At 40.3% G+C, this 17,718-nt stretch overlaps 1 protein-coding gene across 16 annotated transcripts in view; it reads left to right on the forward strand.

Moving 5' to 3' along the window:
- CDKAL1 (CDK5 regulatory subunit associated protein 1 like 1) overlaps positions 1-17,718 on the forward strand; it is a 951,913-nt gene that overhangs the window by 709,428 nt on the left and 224,767 nt on the right. For 15 of the 16 annotated variants that reach the window (XR_014809698.1, XR_014809711.1, XR_014809714.1 and 12 more), the window contains exon 16: positions 10,372-10,482. The gene's annotated coding sequence lies outside the window, so the exon portion shown is untranslated. Of the gene's footprint in view, positions 1-10,371; positions 11,226-12,125; positions 13,939-17,718 lie in introns of those variants that run through there. The other variant, XR_014809706.1, reaches the window with a different exon arrangement.

Below are 17,718 nucleotides of genomic sequence, written 5' to 3' on the forward strand. Positions count from 1 at the left end.
TCTGAGATGAGAGACATCAATCACTTCCACAACCTAGTTGCCTAAGTGACTGGCCAGGCCCTTCCATGGTAGGATTCCTGGTCTCCATGTGGAGTGTAGAGAGGTAGTTCCAAACAGGATGGCATGGATTGTGGTCAGTGAGACAGTCTGGTGAATGACCGACATTGCTCATCGATGTTTGATGCAGAAGCTTTAGGGTAACACTGATAATAGTATATCCACCTTCCTTGTTGGTAAGATTAAAAAACACAACTTCCAGAGTTCCCGTTGTGGTGCAGCGGAAATGAATCCAACTAGTATCCATGAGGATGCGGGTTCAATCCCTGGACTTGCTCAGGATCCGGATCTGGCATTGCTATGGACTGCGGAGTCGTTCGAAGACGCGGCTTGGGTTCCAAGTTGCTGTGGCCGTGGTGCAGGACGGCAGCTGTAGCTCTGATTTAACCCCTAGCCTGGGAACTTCATATGCCATGGGTGCGGCCCTAAAAAAAAAGCAAAACAAAATGAAACAAAAAACCCAAAAACCAAAAAAAAACCCCACCACTTTCATTTGACTACAGGCTTATCAATTATCATCGACACCATTTACCCTCCTTTCTTAATGAGGCTAAATGGTTACTTTCTAATAGCAATTCTATCAATGAATTCTGTGATTATGGGAACAGCTTCAGTTAACAAATTGATTATTAGTTACAAGAGTGCTGCAGGTTTGCCAGCTCCTGGGGACATCTTCTTTTGAGAGGCCTCTGCCCATACAGTTCTCAGCTCTACCCATGGTTCACCCACTGTCTGTAGATTCTAGTGTCTCCCTCTTTCAATGACGTGTCTCTAATGAAACGGAAAGAGAAGAGAAGGGGTGAATGAGTCAGGATGGTTAGGAAAGCTGGCATCCTTTCCATCTCTCCTTTGGGAATTCCTTTTAAATTCTGCAGAAAATGCGCTGTCCAAACACTTGGGGTTCCTGGAAGAACAGCACAAGTTTACATAGGAGAAATTTCTAATCTTGAAATTTATACATAGTAGGGTGGCCAGGCTGGGCAGCTTAGTACAGCACAAGTTCAAAGCCTCAGAATGGATTCCTACCCTTTCCATCACAACATCTGTGACCACAACTCCTTTTGCTTTTGTGATGAGCAACTGAGAGCCCAACAGCATTGCTCATCTACTAGGAGAAAAGACTGCTAGAAGGAACTATGAAATCAGGACTTACCTGCTGTATTAAAATATGAGGACCAACTTATCAAATTCTCTTGAGAACCAATGAGAGCAAAATTATCATAATGTGGTCTCTAAATTAAAAATATACATAGGAGGTCCTGTTGTGACTCAGTGGTTAACGAATCCGACTAGGAACGATGAGGTTGCGGGTTCTATCCCTGGTCTCGCTCAGTGGGTTAAGGATCCAGTGTTGCCGTGAGCCGTGGTGTAGGTTACAGACGCGGTTCAGATCTGGTGTTGCTGTGACTGCTGGCAGCAAGAGTTCTGACTGGACCCCTAGCCTGGGAACCGCCATATGCTTCGGGTGTGACCTGAAAAAGACAAAAGACTAAATAAATAAATGAATAAAAATAAAAATACGTAGTATAAAAGCAGAAACTATTTATCGTAAAATATTTAGAACATGCAGAAAAGCCCTCGAAAGAGTATAAAACGACTACTAATCTGACCATCTGATAACCATTGGCGTTTTGACATTGTTCATCAAAACACACATTCCCAACTTCGACTATATTATTCATTCTGTGTTTCTCCTTAACGATATTGTCAATATTTTCTTAAGGTGTAAATTATTCCTCTAAAACTGATTTTATTTTATTTTATTTTTTGTAGTTTTGCTATTTCTTTGGGCCACTCCTGTGGCATATGGAGGTTCCCAGGCTAGGGGTTGAATTGGAGCTGTAGCCACCGGCCTACGCCAGAGCCACAGCAACGCGGGATCAGAGCCACGTCTGCAACCTACACCACAGCTCACGGCAACGCTGGATCCTTAACCCACTGAGCAAGGGCAGGGATCGAACCCGCAACCTCATGGTTCCTAGTCGGATTCGTTAACCACTGTGCCACGACGGGAACTCCTAAAACTGATTTTAAATGACTATATATTTCATTGTGTGGTTGTGACAGAATTTATCTAACTAATCTTCTAATTATTGGACATTTCGCTTATCTCCAGTTTTCACTATGATAAGTGAGGCTACAATATGCTTCCCTGGATGAAACTGTTAGCACACATCTTTACCAGATAATTGCTTTGTTGTATTCTCTTCCCTATTTTGGCTATTTTCTCGATACATATATATTCACTTAACAATAGCAATTTTAAATTGTACTTCTGTATTACATTAAGGAAGTTCTTGTTTTATTTCTTCCCATCTGTAAAGCAATTATATTTTCTATTTTAAAAGCACTTTTTAAAGCGTTAGGATGAACTTTAAAAAATTATCTTCAACTGCAAGCACACTGGTGCATTGGACTGTGAATTAGTTTGCTCAGGGTGACAGAACAAAATACTGTAGACTGGGTGGCTTAAATAACAGATAATCATTTTCTCATCATTCTGGAGGGTAGAAGTTTAAGATCAAGGTTCTGGCTGACTCAAATTCTGGTGAGGACTCTTGCTGGATTTGCAGACGCCTGCCTTCTTACTGTGTCCTCAGGATGGCCTTTTCTTGGTAAGCACATGCTTGTGGATAGAGAATGAACAGGTGCCTCTTCCTGGAAGACCACTAATCCTGTTCCATCAGGGACCCACTCTTCTGACCTCGTTTAACCCTAATTACCTCCTGAAAGACTTCATTTCTACATACAGCCACATTGAGCTTAGGTCTTTAATGTAAAGAAATTCGAGGGAGGCAGAAATATTCAAGCCATGGCATCCTGCCCCCTTACTCCCCCCAAGTCATGTCCTTCTCAACATGCAAAATACATCCATTCTATCCCAACAGCCCTCAGTCTTACACTCATTCTAGAATGAACTCTAAAAACCTAAAAGTCTAAAAAGCAAAAGTCTCATCTAAATATCACCTAAGTCAAATGTGGGTGAGATTTGAGGTGAATTCATCCCAAGGCATATTTTCTCTCCAGCTGTGAAGCTGTGAAACCAAACAAGTTCTGTGTCTCCAGAATACGGTGGTGGCCGAGGAGTAGGATAGGGCCCCACTTCCACAAGGGGAAATCTGAAGGAAGAAAGGGTGATGGTCCCAGGACAATCAAAAACCTGGTCAGGCAAATTTCGTTAGGCCTTAGGGCCAAGCATAATCGTCTTTGGTTCAGTGCTCTGCCCTTCCAGCCCACACAGCTCTCTTCAGTGTTGGCCGTAGGGACCAGGGAAACTGAAGAGGGGGCCCACTCCTCTGAAACTCAAGGGGAAGCAGTCTTGCCCTGGGCCTGCTGATTTCTGAATGGGCTTTGAGGTCAGTCTTCCTTTCTCTCTCTTTCTCTCTTTTGTTTTTTTTGTCTTTATAGGGTTGTACCCAAGGCGTAGGGAGGTTCCCAGGCTAGGGATCTAATTGGAGCTATAGCTGTCAGCCTACACCACAGCCACAGCAACACCAGATCAGAGCCATGTCTGTGACCTACACCACAGCTCACAGCAACACCAGATCCTTAACCCACAGAGCGAGGCCAGGGATCGAACCTGCATCCTCATGGATACTACTCAGGTTCATCACCACTGAGTCACAATGGGAATTCAAGTCTTTCTTTTTCTTCAACGATAATGCATGTTTACAGCCTTCCTTCATTTTGCCCCCTTTCTTTGTTTCATTTTGTCCCAGCTGGCAGTGTGTCTGCTGGTATAATTTCAACTCTGATCCTAGCTTCTGCTGAGAGGGTTGTTTAAATCTGTGGTTCCCTCCCATGCCCATCACCTTCTCAAATGGGAGCTGAGCCACCCTTCATGTCTTCAGAGTAGTCTTCCTCTTTTTTTTTTTTTTTGGACTATGGATGCATTGAAAATTTTCCAAATCTTCAAATTCTGATTCCACTTTGCCTAACAATTCCTTCAAGGGATCTGTTTCCTTTTGCACTTGAGTGTGTGTGAGAAGGAGAAACCAAGCTGCTGCTTCCACATTTGGCTTCAGACTCTCCTCAGCTCAATATTCAATTTTATCCTGTTCAGGTTCCACCTTCCATGAAACGCTGGGATGCAATTCAGCCAAGTTCTTTGTCACTTCACAAGGATTGCCTTTGCTCCAGTTTCTGATAACTTTTTGTGTTTCTGTCTGAGATCTCACCAGAATGGCCTTGAATGTTCGTCTGGCTACCACATTCTGTTTGTGATGATGTAAGTGACCTTGAGGAAGATGGAGGCTTTCTCTCTAGCTCTCCTCTTCACTCTCTGTGTCCTCACTAGAATTGTCTTTAACGTCTGTATTTCTAAAAACAGTCCATCCATAGCAATATAAGCTATTTCTAACATGCACCTCAAAACTCTTCCAACTTCTTCCCTTGACTCCTTTTCGAGGCTACTTCCATACTTTTAGGTATTTGCTACAGAAGCACCCTACTTCTTGGTACAAAAATTTGTATAAGTCTCCTTGGGCTGTTGTAAGAAAATATCATAGATTGGGTGGTTTAATCAGACATGTACTTTCTCACAGTTTTGGAGGCTATTAGTCCAAGATCGAGGTTCTGGGTGATTCAGGTTCTGGTGAGGACTCTCTTGCTGGCTTAGAGACACTTGCCTTCTCACTGTGACCTCACATGCACCTTCATCAGGGTGTGTGGCAGGGAGGTGGGGGCAGAATAAGCACTTCTTTTTTTGGTTTGTTTTGTTTTTGTTTTTTAGGGCTGTACCCACAGCATATGGAGATTCCCAAGCTAGGGGTCTAATAGGAGCTACAGCTGCCGGCCTACGCCACAGCCACAGCAATGCCAGAGCTGAGCTATGTCTGGAACCTACACCACAGCTCACAGCAATGCCAGATTCTTAACCCACTGAGTGAGGCCAGGGATTGAACCTGCAACCTTATGGTTCCTAGTCAGATTCATTTCTGCTACGCCATGACGGGAACTCCATGAGTGAGTGCTTTTTGTAGGGACACTAATCCTATTGAATCAGGGCCCCACTCTTAAGACTGAATTTAACCTTAATTACTTCTTTAGAGGGTCCCATCTCCAAACACAGCCACCCGAGGGGTTTGGGTTTCAACATATGTTTTTAGAGGGACACAAACGTTCAGACTATAACAACCTGAGATTTGGAAAGTTCAAGTCTCTATCTTTGTACAGCACTTTTTTTTCCTCTAAGATTTTTGTTTTTGGGTGGGAGGCAGCTACTGGTTTATAGTTTTCTCCATTTTTGTTGAGGAGACAATGGTCAGCTTGTTTCTCGTACAGAATTCCAAACAATTTCCCTGTGTTTATCTCCTACCTCAAGCATATATCCTTTGGGCTCAAACTGCCTTCAGTGAAACTTTCAGGTTTCTGAGATGCAAAATAGCATATTTATCAGCATTGTCATCCCTACAAATTCTTGATTTCGAATCCTCCCTCCATTGCAAAGTATCTTTTTTTTCCTTTTTTTTTTTTTTTTTTTTTTTTTTTAGGGCTGCACCCACGGCATATGAAAATTCTCAGGCTAGGGGTCGAATAGGCCTACACCACCGCCACAGCAACTACACCACAGCATAGATCAGAGGCATGCCTGCAACCTACACAACAGCTCACTGCAGCACCAGATCCTTAACCCACTGAGCAGGCCAGGGATCGAACCTGTGTCCTCATGGATACTAGTCAGATTTGTTTCCATTGAGGCATGATGGGAATTCCCATCATTTTCTTTCTATCTTTATATATTGTTGTTTCAGTTACATACATGTTATGGTTTCATTAAATATAAACTATGTATTTCCATATCTTTGTTGTTTTGGGGTGGTTTGAGGGATTATTTTCAAGAGAAGGGGCCACAAACATGTTAACCATTTCAATCTAAAAGCACTCCAGGTCATTTTGGAATGTTTTCCACTTCCCTTGTGGGAGGGTTAGACTTTGTGAGCTCCTTGTCAAGATAATGGAGTTTAAATCCAGAAGAGGGACTTGGTGTGTCCCACAGCAGGTAAATGGATGTAGAAGAAAACTGGGAAAACTCAAATCCCATCGAGGATTTTTCTGAAAGGCAGAAAAATGGATAAATGGTCTATTTGCATTATGGAATTTCCTGTTTGATAATGGCCGTGGTTTATAACTGGTTGGTCGCAATTAGATTGCATAGAAACATTATGTTTTGATTACAGCGTTAGAATTCTACAGCAAGACATGCAGTGCGATTTGAAGTCCTCCAACTCCCTAACTGTCAAACTGAATTTTTGTAAGCCGTACTTGTTTGGCCTTTAGAAAAACAGAAAACTTGGCAATGCTTTTCGGGCCAGGATGAAGCAGAGTGGGAATAACCATGGCAGATTTAAGCTGGGCATGGTGAAAGACTGCCACTTTTTTCACAATACTCAAGGCGAAGGCTAGCCTTTCCCAATGGCCAAGGAGAAAGATCTGGGGCTTGGCTTTGGGCTTCTCTGGGATTCAGAATGGTATTTTGGTTCCTGTTCTCAAGGTTATTGAAGCAATAATATTTTTAAAAAGGTTTAGTCATTTTGTGTTTGCTATTTACTGAACTCCAAATAGTATATATGGTTTGCATTAGCAAGGCTTCTGCGAATTATGTGGAAGGGATTTAAAACCATTCTCTGGCTTATGTGAAGAATGAGCCCTCAATTCCTGGCTCTTCGAGCTCCTTGTGGGAGTCCTGGGGTAAAACAATCTTTTGCATGCCTGGTTGGAACTGTGAGACGAGCAACATCTGCATTTAAAAAAAAATAATAAACATTTTGTATGTAGAACTGAAAATTTCTTTTCCGGCCTTTTTTGGTTTTTTAGTGCAAAGTAGATTGATTCGTCATATATACACACTAGTACTCAGAGAAGAATTGTCAGCAGATTTAAAACATATATTTGAGGAGATTCTGCAGTGATTACTGTGTAACTATTTTGGAGTCAGGATTCTCCACTTTTCTTCCAAATATTGTTTTGTGTGAAAGGCATATTCTCAATCCGGGTTACAGGTGCCTATGGGCAAGATAGCTTTTTCCTACTTGCAAGTCCTCTCATAGGACTTGAGGTGCTCAGAAGATGTTCCTACCTCTCCAAATAGCTTATGATAATATGACTCCCTGATAAAGCCTCTTACTCCACATTTATGAATACATCCTATACTTTGGATTAAGTCACACATGTCCAAAAGCACACACGGCCCAGACCCAATGGTGACTCTACTGCTTAGCATGGATGTGACAGGAGGAGCTAGAAATGGCCATAAAACAGAAGGAAAGGGCTTGGTTAAAAGGAGGATTTTGTAGCGATACAGATGATATGATTTGAAAACCACAAACTACTTAGTTGTCAGACTCAATTTTTAGGAGCCCAGAGCCAGAATGGTTGCAAAACCTCATGAAGGCTAACTTTTCCCACTTTTCGGTTTTGCTGAGGACAAGGCCTGCAGATAGACCAGGAACAGGAAACTTTCCTGTCATGCATGGTGAAGAGGCAGAGTGACAAAGTGGCCACTTGGACCCTGGAGTGTAATTTCTCTGAAATCAGGTGAACTCTGGGTTAGAGAGGCTAATCCCTCCGGCTCTTCCACTTGCCCAGAACAAGTTCCTAGGCACATCCAGCCCTAATGAACAGGATTCCTCGGAGTTCCCATCATGGCTCAGCAGATACGAATCTGATTAGCATCATCAGAACACAGGTTCAATCCCTGGTCTTCCTCAGTGGGTTAAGGATCCAGTAATGCTGTGGGCTGTGGTATAGTTCGCAGATGTGGCTCAGATCCCACATTGCTGTGTTTGTGGTGTAGCTACAGCTCTGATTTGACACCTAGCCCGGGAGCCTCCTTATGCTGTGGGTGCAACTCTAAAAAAACAAAAAACAAATAAACAAAAACAGGATTCCTCATCTTGACAATGCTCTAGTTGGAAAGAATTGGAATTCCACTCCTAGAAGAATTGGTTTACAAAGAGTTTCTAGCACTCTATAAAGTACTGCTATTTCTTTGAGAGGGTATAAGTGAAAGAAAAAAAAAAAAAAACCTTAGTTTATTTTTTCAGTTTTTTCTTTTATGGCCACACCCATGGCATATGGAAATTCCCAGGCTAGGGGTCAACTGGGAGCTGCATCCAGATCCAAGCTGCATCTGTGACCTATGCTGAAACCTGCATAGTGGATCTTTAACCCACTGAGTGAGGCCAGAGATCAAATCTGCATCCTCATGGATACTAGTTGGGTTCTTAACCCACTGAGCCACAGTGGGAACTCCCAAAACTTAATCTTCTTTAAAAGGAGGTGAGAATGGTTGGTAAAAGTCATACTTCAGAAGCAGATTCCCAACTTCACTGTAAGGCAGGAGAGAAGATTCCAGGTCATGACATTCTCCAGGTTAAAAGCGTTCTTCAACTCTTTTCTCTGGACAGCAGTGGTTTTTATCTATAGGAGAATTCTTTTGAAAAGCTTTTCCCAGGAAGATGTGGCACACGTGGACACTCTTTAATTATACCTTTCAGGAGACTTTAACATTTTCATGTAAAAAACCATGACCTGCACAAAAAATTCCAATTTCTATAAGCCTGCCTTCTAGATCTTCCAAAATTTTGCCCCAATGTACTTTTCCATTACAGATTTTTTTGCTTGTTTTTTGAGAGGAGATTGTGCCTGGAGTGTGGACTGAGATGTAAGCCAAAGGGATGTGTGAGTGTCTTCAAACACTGTGTTAGGATGGATATTGTGAATTAAGGTGCAGAGTGCTGACAAGCGCATTAAGTTTTGACTAGTTACATAACTCCTGATGGTGTGACCTTGGGGGAAAAGGTCATTTAGTTTTTGAGTCTCACTTTCCTCATCTGCGGAACTAAGGGCAGTTCAGTGATCTCTCTCCTTTATTTGACCTCTGAGGTTCTAGACTTTATGATTCTAGGTTATCACCGCCTCATCAGGGGCCAGTCCCTCTCCCAGGAGTCATTTATCAGGCTGCTTATGATGTGAGGGCATCATAGAGGATATAAGCTAGAGAGAATAGCCTGTATCTGAGTGCAGGTCAGCATCTGCCTCCAAATCTCTTCCTTGCTGGTTTCCTTTTCTCTGGTTTAGTTCTTGCCCAGAGAGTACCAGCCTATTTATCACTGGGTAGAGCTGGTGTTGGTGTTGGTGGACTCCCTGCTGCATTCAATTCCTCTGAGAAGTGGATGTCCTGCCTCTGACTCATCTATCTGCCTGGCCCTTCATCACACCCACCCTGGGCAGAGGTGACTTACCTGCCTGACTCGTGTTGCCCTGTTCCTCTCGGCAGCTGCTCCTCAGTGTGACACAGCAACATGCCCTGAGGATGACCGTCCCTTCTTAGGGATGTCTCTCTTTATCGGTCTGCTTGGGCTATCATAACAAAATACCATAGACTGGGTGGCTTAAATAACAGACATTTATTGCTCATGGTTCTGGAGACTGGGAGTTTGAGGGCAGAGTGCCAGCCTGGTTGGGGTCTGGTAAGAGCTCACCCCCCTACAGTGTGTTCACATGGTGGAGAGAAAGGGGGCTCTGGTCTCTCCATCTTCTTATAAGGACACGGCTCTCATCATGGGGGTCCCCTACTCATAACTGCCTCTAAACCTTAATTACTTCCCAAGGTCCCAACTCTAAATACCATCACACTGTGGATTAGGATTGCAACATGGATCGAAAGAGGATAAGAAGTGACTTCCAAAGAAAAAGAGTACACCTGAAACATTGTAAATCAACTGTATTTCAATAAAAAATAAAATAAAATTTTTTAACTCAGAAAAAAATGAAGTCCATTTTGCCATATATACATGTATGTGTGTATATGTCTATATATATATATATGCACACACATATATGTCTATATATTTCTCATATATATATATGTATATATATAATTTCCTCTCTTATACATAAGAGAGAGAGGAAATTGGGGGCAGAGGTAGAAGAGGATTAGAAGTAAGAAGACTGAGGGTCTTTGAATATGCAGTCATTTGTTATTTCCGGTGTTGGTATTTGTAGCTTTAGAGATACTTTAAAGACCTTCATCCAAGCACCCCGATGAACATGCAATTTTCACATGAAGCATCTTTTAAGTTGAGAGGGGAGGTTTTCCAGGAAAACATGGGGCTTCATTTTGAAGCAAACGGTGTCAGTAATTGAAATAGAAATTAAATGATCCTCCTCCAGGTGTCACAGACCTTCTTTTTCCTCGAAGAATCACATAGGAATTTCATGCATCCCCTGGCAATATTATGGCTGGAGACAAGAGTCCGCATAGATGACAAAAATGTAATCTCTAAATAGTTCCATCCTTGGTCTCAACAGAAGCAGAGTGTTTCCATGTGGTCGCCTTTCGGATGAAGGTCAAGATGAGCAGAGACCACCAAGCACATTTCAAGAAGGATATTAGATTTCACTGGAGCCAGGAACTCAGAAGTGAGTTATTAGAGTTTTGTTTACTATGCCCTCTGGCTGTATCCTTAATTAGGTGGAACTGATAAGCTTGATAAATTTTGAACTATTGCTTTCTGTTTGCCAATAACAAAATATTACTGTGTAGGATGTTAGTTATTTTCCGCATCAAACCCCTTCTATTCTCCTGAAGATATCATTAGTTTCCATCTCAATGGAACTTTTGTTTAGAGGGAGAAGAATGTCCTTTTTACCTTTTTTAATTAAAGCAACTTGGTGACTAATATACAATTTCTTTAGACTTTACTCTTTCCCTAGTTTTCTACTTCCTTCTCTTCAGGGCTCCAAGGTTTTACTGTCTCGGGTAATAATTTGATCCAGGAAAGGACTCAGACACAGGTTATTTCTTCCCAACTCTCACACATTCTTTAGCTTATATTTTCTTTTTCTTTCTTTTTTCATCTCTTTTCCCTCCCCTTCCTTCCTCTCATCCTTCCTTCCACTCCTTCCTTCCTTTTTTTCTTTTCTTCCTCCCTCCCTTTTTCTTCAGATGTGATTATTTAGACTCTACTGTCAGAAATCTCATACATATAAACTTATAAACATTATATTCCTTTTAATTTTTTTTCTTTTTTAGGGCCACCTCTGAGGCATATGGAATTTCCCAGGCTAGGGATTGAATTGGAGCTACAGCTGCCAGCCTACACCACAGTCACAGTAAGTGGGATCTGAGCTGCATCTGTGACCTACACCACAGCTCTGGCAATGCTGGATCCCTGACCCACTGAGCGAGGCCGGGGATCGAACCCACATCCTCATGGAACTAGCTGGGTTTGCTTCCACTGTGCCAAAACAGGAACTCCTATGTTCCTATCATAAAATGGTAAGAAGATATGCGGGCAGTATTTTTAAGGAGCCCCAAACCATTGAGAGTAACAGCAAGAATAATAACAAAAACATAGAAAGAAAATATGTGTTTGTTTAAAACCAATTACATACATAGTTTTATATATACAATTAATTGCATATGATATGTTGGGATATTTTCTTTGTGATATTCTGAAACCATAATTACAATTTAATAACACATTTAGTCAACTTTTAACAGGTCCAAAAATAATCATTTTAATATGCTGTTCAGAATGCAAACTTAGACGTATAAGAGTTCAGTTAATTATTTCACAGTCTCAAGAGTTTGAAAATACAAGAATTTTTTTTCCCCAGAGTGGTATTTAATATACATTTAAGTCTAGGTTCAATTTCTGCAGGCCAGAAAGATAGCATCCTGCTAACCTCCTCAGTCAAATACATCTTCCTAGTAATCACCTAGGAAATGAACCAGATTATTTGAGAGGTAAAGGGAAACATCTGGGTTTTAGAAATGAATGGCAAATGCAGCAAATGAGATGGCCAGGAATATCCATGGGAAGGAATAAATCAGCTATTTGAGGATAAGGTTCATGCATTGTTGCCAGTTACACTCAAAACAGAAAGATGCAAAACAATAAGCTAAAACCCTCTTCTAGGAAGAGGCTGCTTAGGAAGATGGCATTTGAATCATTTTTGAAAAAGTTTCTCCCTTTCTGATTTATGTCAGAAATCTGACTTCTGGAAGTTCCTGCTGTGGCTCAGCAAAAAGAACTTGACTAGTATCCATGAGGACGCAGGTTCGATCCCTGGCCTCACTCAGCGGGTTAAGTATCTGGTGTTGCTGTGAGCTGTGGTACAGACACATCTCGAATCTGGCATTGCTGTGGCTGTGATGAAGGCCCAGTGGCTACAGCTCTGATTTGGCCCCTAACCTGGGAACTTCCATATGCACCACGTGTGGCCCTAAAAAGGCAAAAAAAAAAAAAAAAAAAGGAAAGAAAGAAAATGAAAAAGAAATCTGACTTCTGGACAGCCTTTAGTGTCAGGATGGTCTCTGCGATTACCAGTGTTCTCTGTGTTTTCCTCTGACTGGGCCACTGTGAGAGAAGTAGTAGAGAAAGCAGGGGTAGAACATATGGGAAGAAAATAAACTCAGGGTTAGAAATGGCAAATATATGGATAAATATAAAATACTATACAAACGTGTTCTTTCTTCTCTTATGTTCTTCAAAAGACATTTAAAATTATATAAAGCAATAACTATAGCACTGTATTGTTGGGTTTATGACATAAATACATGTGATATGTGTGACAGTAATAACATACAGAAAGATGAAGGCAATTGAGCGGTATTGAAGGAAAACTCCTATATTTTACCAGAATTGTCATGATAAAAATGTTATTATAATTTAAGATGCATATTGTAATCCCTAGAGCAATAGGGCAATAATACCATTTGTAACAACATAGATGGACCTAGACAAAGGATATTTTATAATGATAAAAAGAATCAGTACATGAAAAGATATGACAATTATTAGTGTAAACATATGTGAGAACAGTGCCCCACGATACGTGAACCAAAACCTGACAGAAGAGAAACAATCAGTTCAACAGTTAGAGATTTCAATGTTCTTCTTTCAACAACTGATAAAATAACTAAACAGAGAATATAGAAGACTTGATTAACGCTATCAAACTTGATCTAAATGGCCTAATGACATTTACAGAACTTCATCCAACAGCAATACAATATATATACTTTTAAGTATAAATGGAATATTTTCTAGAACAGACCAAATGCTATGTCACAATAATAATTTTAAAAGAATTGGAACCATTCACCCTTAGCAGAATTAAAGGAGAAACCATGGACTTCCCTTGTGGCTCATAGCATTACTACATGGCGTTGTCTCTGTGGTGGCTCTGGTTTGATTCCTGGCCTGGGAACTTCCATATGCCATGGGTGCAACCACATGTTTAAAAAAGTAAATACATTCCATTCATTTATTTTTGTCTTTATTGTCATTATTCTAGGAGGTGGATCCAACAAGATGTTTCTGTGATTTATGTCAAAGAGCATTCCGCCTGTGTTTTCCTCTGGGAGTTTTATAATATCTGGCCTTAAATTTAGGTCTTTAATCCATTTTGAGTTTATTTTTGTGTTGGATGGGTGATGGGGTCCAGCACAAGGAACTGTGTCCAGTCTCTTGAGTTTACAACATGATGGGGAAAAAAAATGTATCTGTATGGGTGGCTGGGTCACTTTGCTGTACAGCAGAAATTGAAGGAATATTATAAATCAACTATACTTTAATAAATTTTTTTAAATTAAAAATCCCACACATAAAGTAGAAATTATTATAAGAAAGAAATTTAGGAATTCCCTATTATTTTGAAACTAACACAATTATAAATAACATATGGATCTAAGAAGACATCAAAAGGGACACTAGGAAATACTTGAACAGAATGAAAATTAAAACACAACATATCAAAAGGTATGGATGCAACAAGACTAGTACTTAGAGGGAAGTTTATAGATTTCAATGCCTATGTTAGACGAGCTTCTTGAATCAATCATCTAAGATTCTACTATAACCAACAAAAGAAGAGCAAATTAAACCAAACCAAGCAAAAGGAAGAAAATGCAAAGAGTGAAAATCAATGAAATAGGAAGCAAAATACAATAAAGAAACACAATGAAATCAAATTCCTTCTTTAAAGAGATGAAGACTATTGATAAACCTTTACCTACACTGATGAGGAATAAAAGAAGGAAGACACAAACCATTAAAACTAGGAAGGAAAGAAGGGACATCAGTGACTCTACAGAAATGGAAAGAATTTCTATCAGAAAATAGAAGAGGAAGGAATATTTCTCAACTTATTCTTGGAAGCCAGTATTCCCCAATACCAAAGCCAAACAAAGACATCACAAGTAAAGAAAACTTTAGGCCAATGTTCCTTACAAACATAGATGCAAAAATATTTTCAAAAATTATTAGCAATCTGAATCTAGCAAAATCCAAAGAAAAAGAAAAGTGACATACCCGTGCCAAGGGAGATTCATTTATGAAATGCAAGGATGGTTTAACATCCAAAAATCAAGTAATGTAACATAAAATTAATAAAATAAGGGACCAACTCCCCTATATGATTAGTGATAACCAATAAATTCAGAAGAAGCTTTTGATGAAACCATCTCTCAACCATTGTAAAAAGTCACATTAAACAAAGAATAGAAGGGAACTTCCTCAGCTTAATAAAGGATAGGTTAAAACAGTTAATGGTGAACTGAATGCTTTCACCATGAATACTGGAGGTTCTAGATAATGAAATAAAACAATAAGAAATCAATGGTGAGAGACAGTATTAAGATGGTGGAATAGAAGGACTGGAGCTCACCTTCTCTGATAAAAACAGAATTACAGCTAAATACTGAACAACCTTCAACCAAATGGACTAGAAACTTTGAAAAAAAAATATGCTCCAAAAGAGAAAGAAGAGGTCACATCAAGATGGTAGGAGGGGTGATTATGGGATATAAGCAACCCCGTACCTGCCAGGTGGGAAGCCCACAGACTGAAAAGTAACTATATCACAGACACTTACCTGCAGGAGACAGAGTTCTGAGCCCCACGTCAGATCCCCATGCCTGGGGATTTGGGATTGGTAGAAAAAGCCCCCACAGCATCTAGCACTGAAGGCCACTTGGGCTTGTGCACAGGAGCTCCACAGGACTGGGGGAAATGGAGATCCCATTCTTGAAAGATGCACATGGGCTTTCATGTGCACTGGGTCCCAGGGTAGGGCAGAGGCTCTGTAGGAGTCTGGGTCAGACATGACTACACTTCTTGGAGGATCTCCTGGGAAAATGGGGGTAACTGTGGCTCATTGAGGGGGAAGGACAGCGGAGGCAAGGGTCTGGGGATTATTTATTGGCCTGTGTTCCTCTAGAGGTGGCCATTTTTGGGGAATCTGGCCTTACCCATCAATGCTGAGAAGCCCCAGGCCAAACAATAATCCAGGTGGGATCATAGCCCCACCCATCAGTAAACAGGCTGCCTAAAGTCCCCCCCCATTCTAGGCACACAGCTGCCTCTAATCTCAGCCAGAGACAAAGCCCCACCCACTAGAGGGATAGGAGTCAGCCCCACCTACCAGTGGGCAGGCACCAGTCCCTCCCATCATGGAATCCTACAGCAAGCCCCCATACCAACTTCAGCCACAAGGGGGGGCAGACATCAGAAGTAAGAGAGGCTATACAGTTGTAGCAAAAAGGAGACCACACCAAAAACCTATAAAAATGAAAAGGCAGAGAACTAGAACTTAGATAAGGGAATAAGAAGAAAACCCAAAAAAACAGCTAATTGATCTGGAGATTATCAGTTTCCAGGAAAAAACTTTAGACTGATGATGCTAAAGATGATGTAAGACATTGGAAATAAACTGGAGGCAACAGTTGATAATTTACAGCAAACATTGAGCAAAAAAAATACAAGATTTAAGGATTAAATAAGGAGAGATGCAAAATTCAATAACTAAAGTAAAAAATTCATTAGAAGCAGCCAACAGCAAAATACAGGAGGAAGAAGAACGAACAAGCAAGGTGGCGAACAGACTAGCGAAAATCACTGGTGCAGAACAGAAAAGAGAAAAAAATTGAAAAGAAATGAAGACAGTCTAAGAGAACTCTTGAACAATACTAAATGCACCAACATCCATATTATAGGGGTGCCAGAAGGAGAAGAGAGAGAGAAAGGGACAGAAGAAACATTCAAAGAGATAATAGCTGAAAACATCCCTAACATGGGAAAGGAATCACTCACTCAAATCCAGAAAGCACAATGAGTACCATATAAAAAAAACCCAAGGAGGAACACCCCAAGACACATATTAATCAAACTGACCAAAATTAAGGACAGAGAAAATACTGAAAGCAGCTAGGGAAAAGAAACAAATAACATACAAGGGAACCCTGATAAAGTTATCAGCAGATTTTTCAGCAGAAACTCTGCAGGCCAGAAGGGAGTGGCACGATATACTTAATGTGATGAAAGGAAAAAACCTCCAACCAATATTACATTACCCAGCAAGGCTCTCATTCAGATTTGAAGGAGAAATCAAAACCAGCTTTACAACAAATACTAAAGGAACTTCTCTAGGCAGAAAAGAAAAGGCCACAACTAGAAACAAAAATACCGCAAATGACAAGGCTCACCAATAAAGTCATATATACAGTAAAGGTAGGAAATCATCTACACACAAATATGCCACCCAGTCAGAAATCATGAGAAGAGGAGGGTACAGATGCAGGACACTGGAGATGCACTTGCAATTAAGAGACCAACAACTTAAGACAATCTCATATATATATATATATATCTATATATATATATATGAGATATATATTTCTGTATCAACTTCAGGGTAACTGCAAACCAAACACCTACAATAGATACACACACAAATAAGAAAAACCAACTCAAACATAACACTAAAGATAATCATCAAACCAGAGAAGAAGGGAAGAAAAAAGAGCAACAAAAACAAATCCAAAACAGTTAATAAAATGACAATGGTAATACGTATCAGTAATTACCTTAAATGTAAGTGGACTAAATGCCTCAACCAAGAGACACAGACTGGCTGAATGGATACAAAAGCAAGATCCATATATATACTGTCTTCAGGAGACCCACTTCACTTCTAGGGACACATACAAATTGAAAGTGAGGATGGAAGAAAACATTCCATCCAAGTGGGAATCAAAAGAAGGCTGGAGTAGCAATGCTCATATCAGACAAAATAGACCTTAAAATAAAGAATATTATAAGAGACAAAGAAGGACATTATGTAATGATCAAATGATCAATCCAAGAAGAACATACAACAATTATAAATATAAATGAACCCAACATAAAAGCACCTCAATATATAAGGCAACTGCTAACAATCTTAAAAGGAGAAATTGACATTTATGCAATAATAGCAGGGGACTTTAACAACCTGCTTACAGCAATGGACAGATCATCCAGATAGAAAATCAACAAGGAAACACAGGCCCTAAATGAAGCATTAGACCAGATGGACTTAATAGATAGTTATAGGACATTCCATCCAAAAGCAGCAGAATACACATTCTTCTCAAGTGCACACTGAACATTGTCTAGGATTGCTCACATTCTGGGCCACAAATCAAGCCTTAGTAACTTTAAGAAAATTGAAATTATACCAAGCTTCTTTTCCAACCACGCTATATGATTGGAAATCAACAACAAGAAAAAAATTGCAAAACCCACAAACACATGGAGACTAAACAACATGCTACTACCCAACCAATGGCTCACTGAAGAAATCAAAGAGGAAATTTAAAAATACCTAGAA

Source organism: Sus scrofa, chromosome 7 (genome assembly GCF_054392235.1).
Source record: "Sus scrofa isolate SSC_HxYL_T2T_F1_AM1 chromosome 7, Sscrofa_HxYL_maternal_Yorkshire_Landrace_v2.0, whole genome shotgun sequence".
In the NCBI taxonomy this organism is placed as follows: domain Eukaryota; kingdom Metazoa; phylum Chordata; class Mammalia; order Artiodactyla; family Suidae; genus Sus; species Sus scrofa.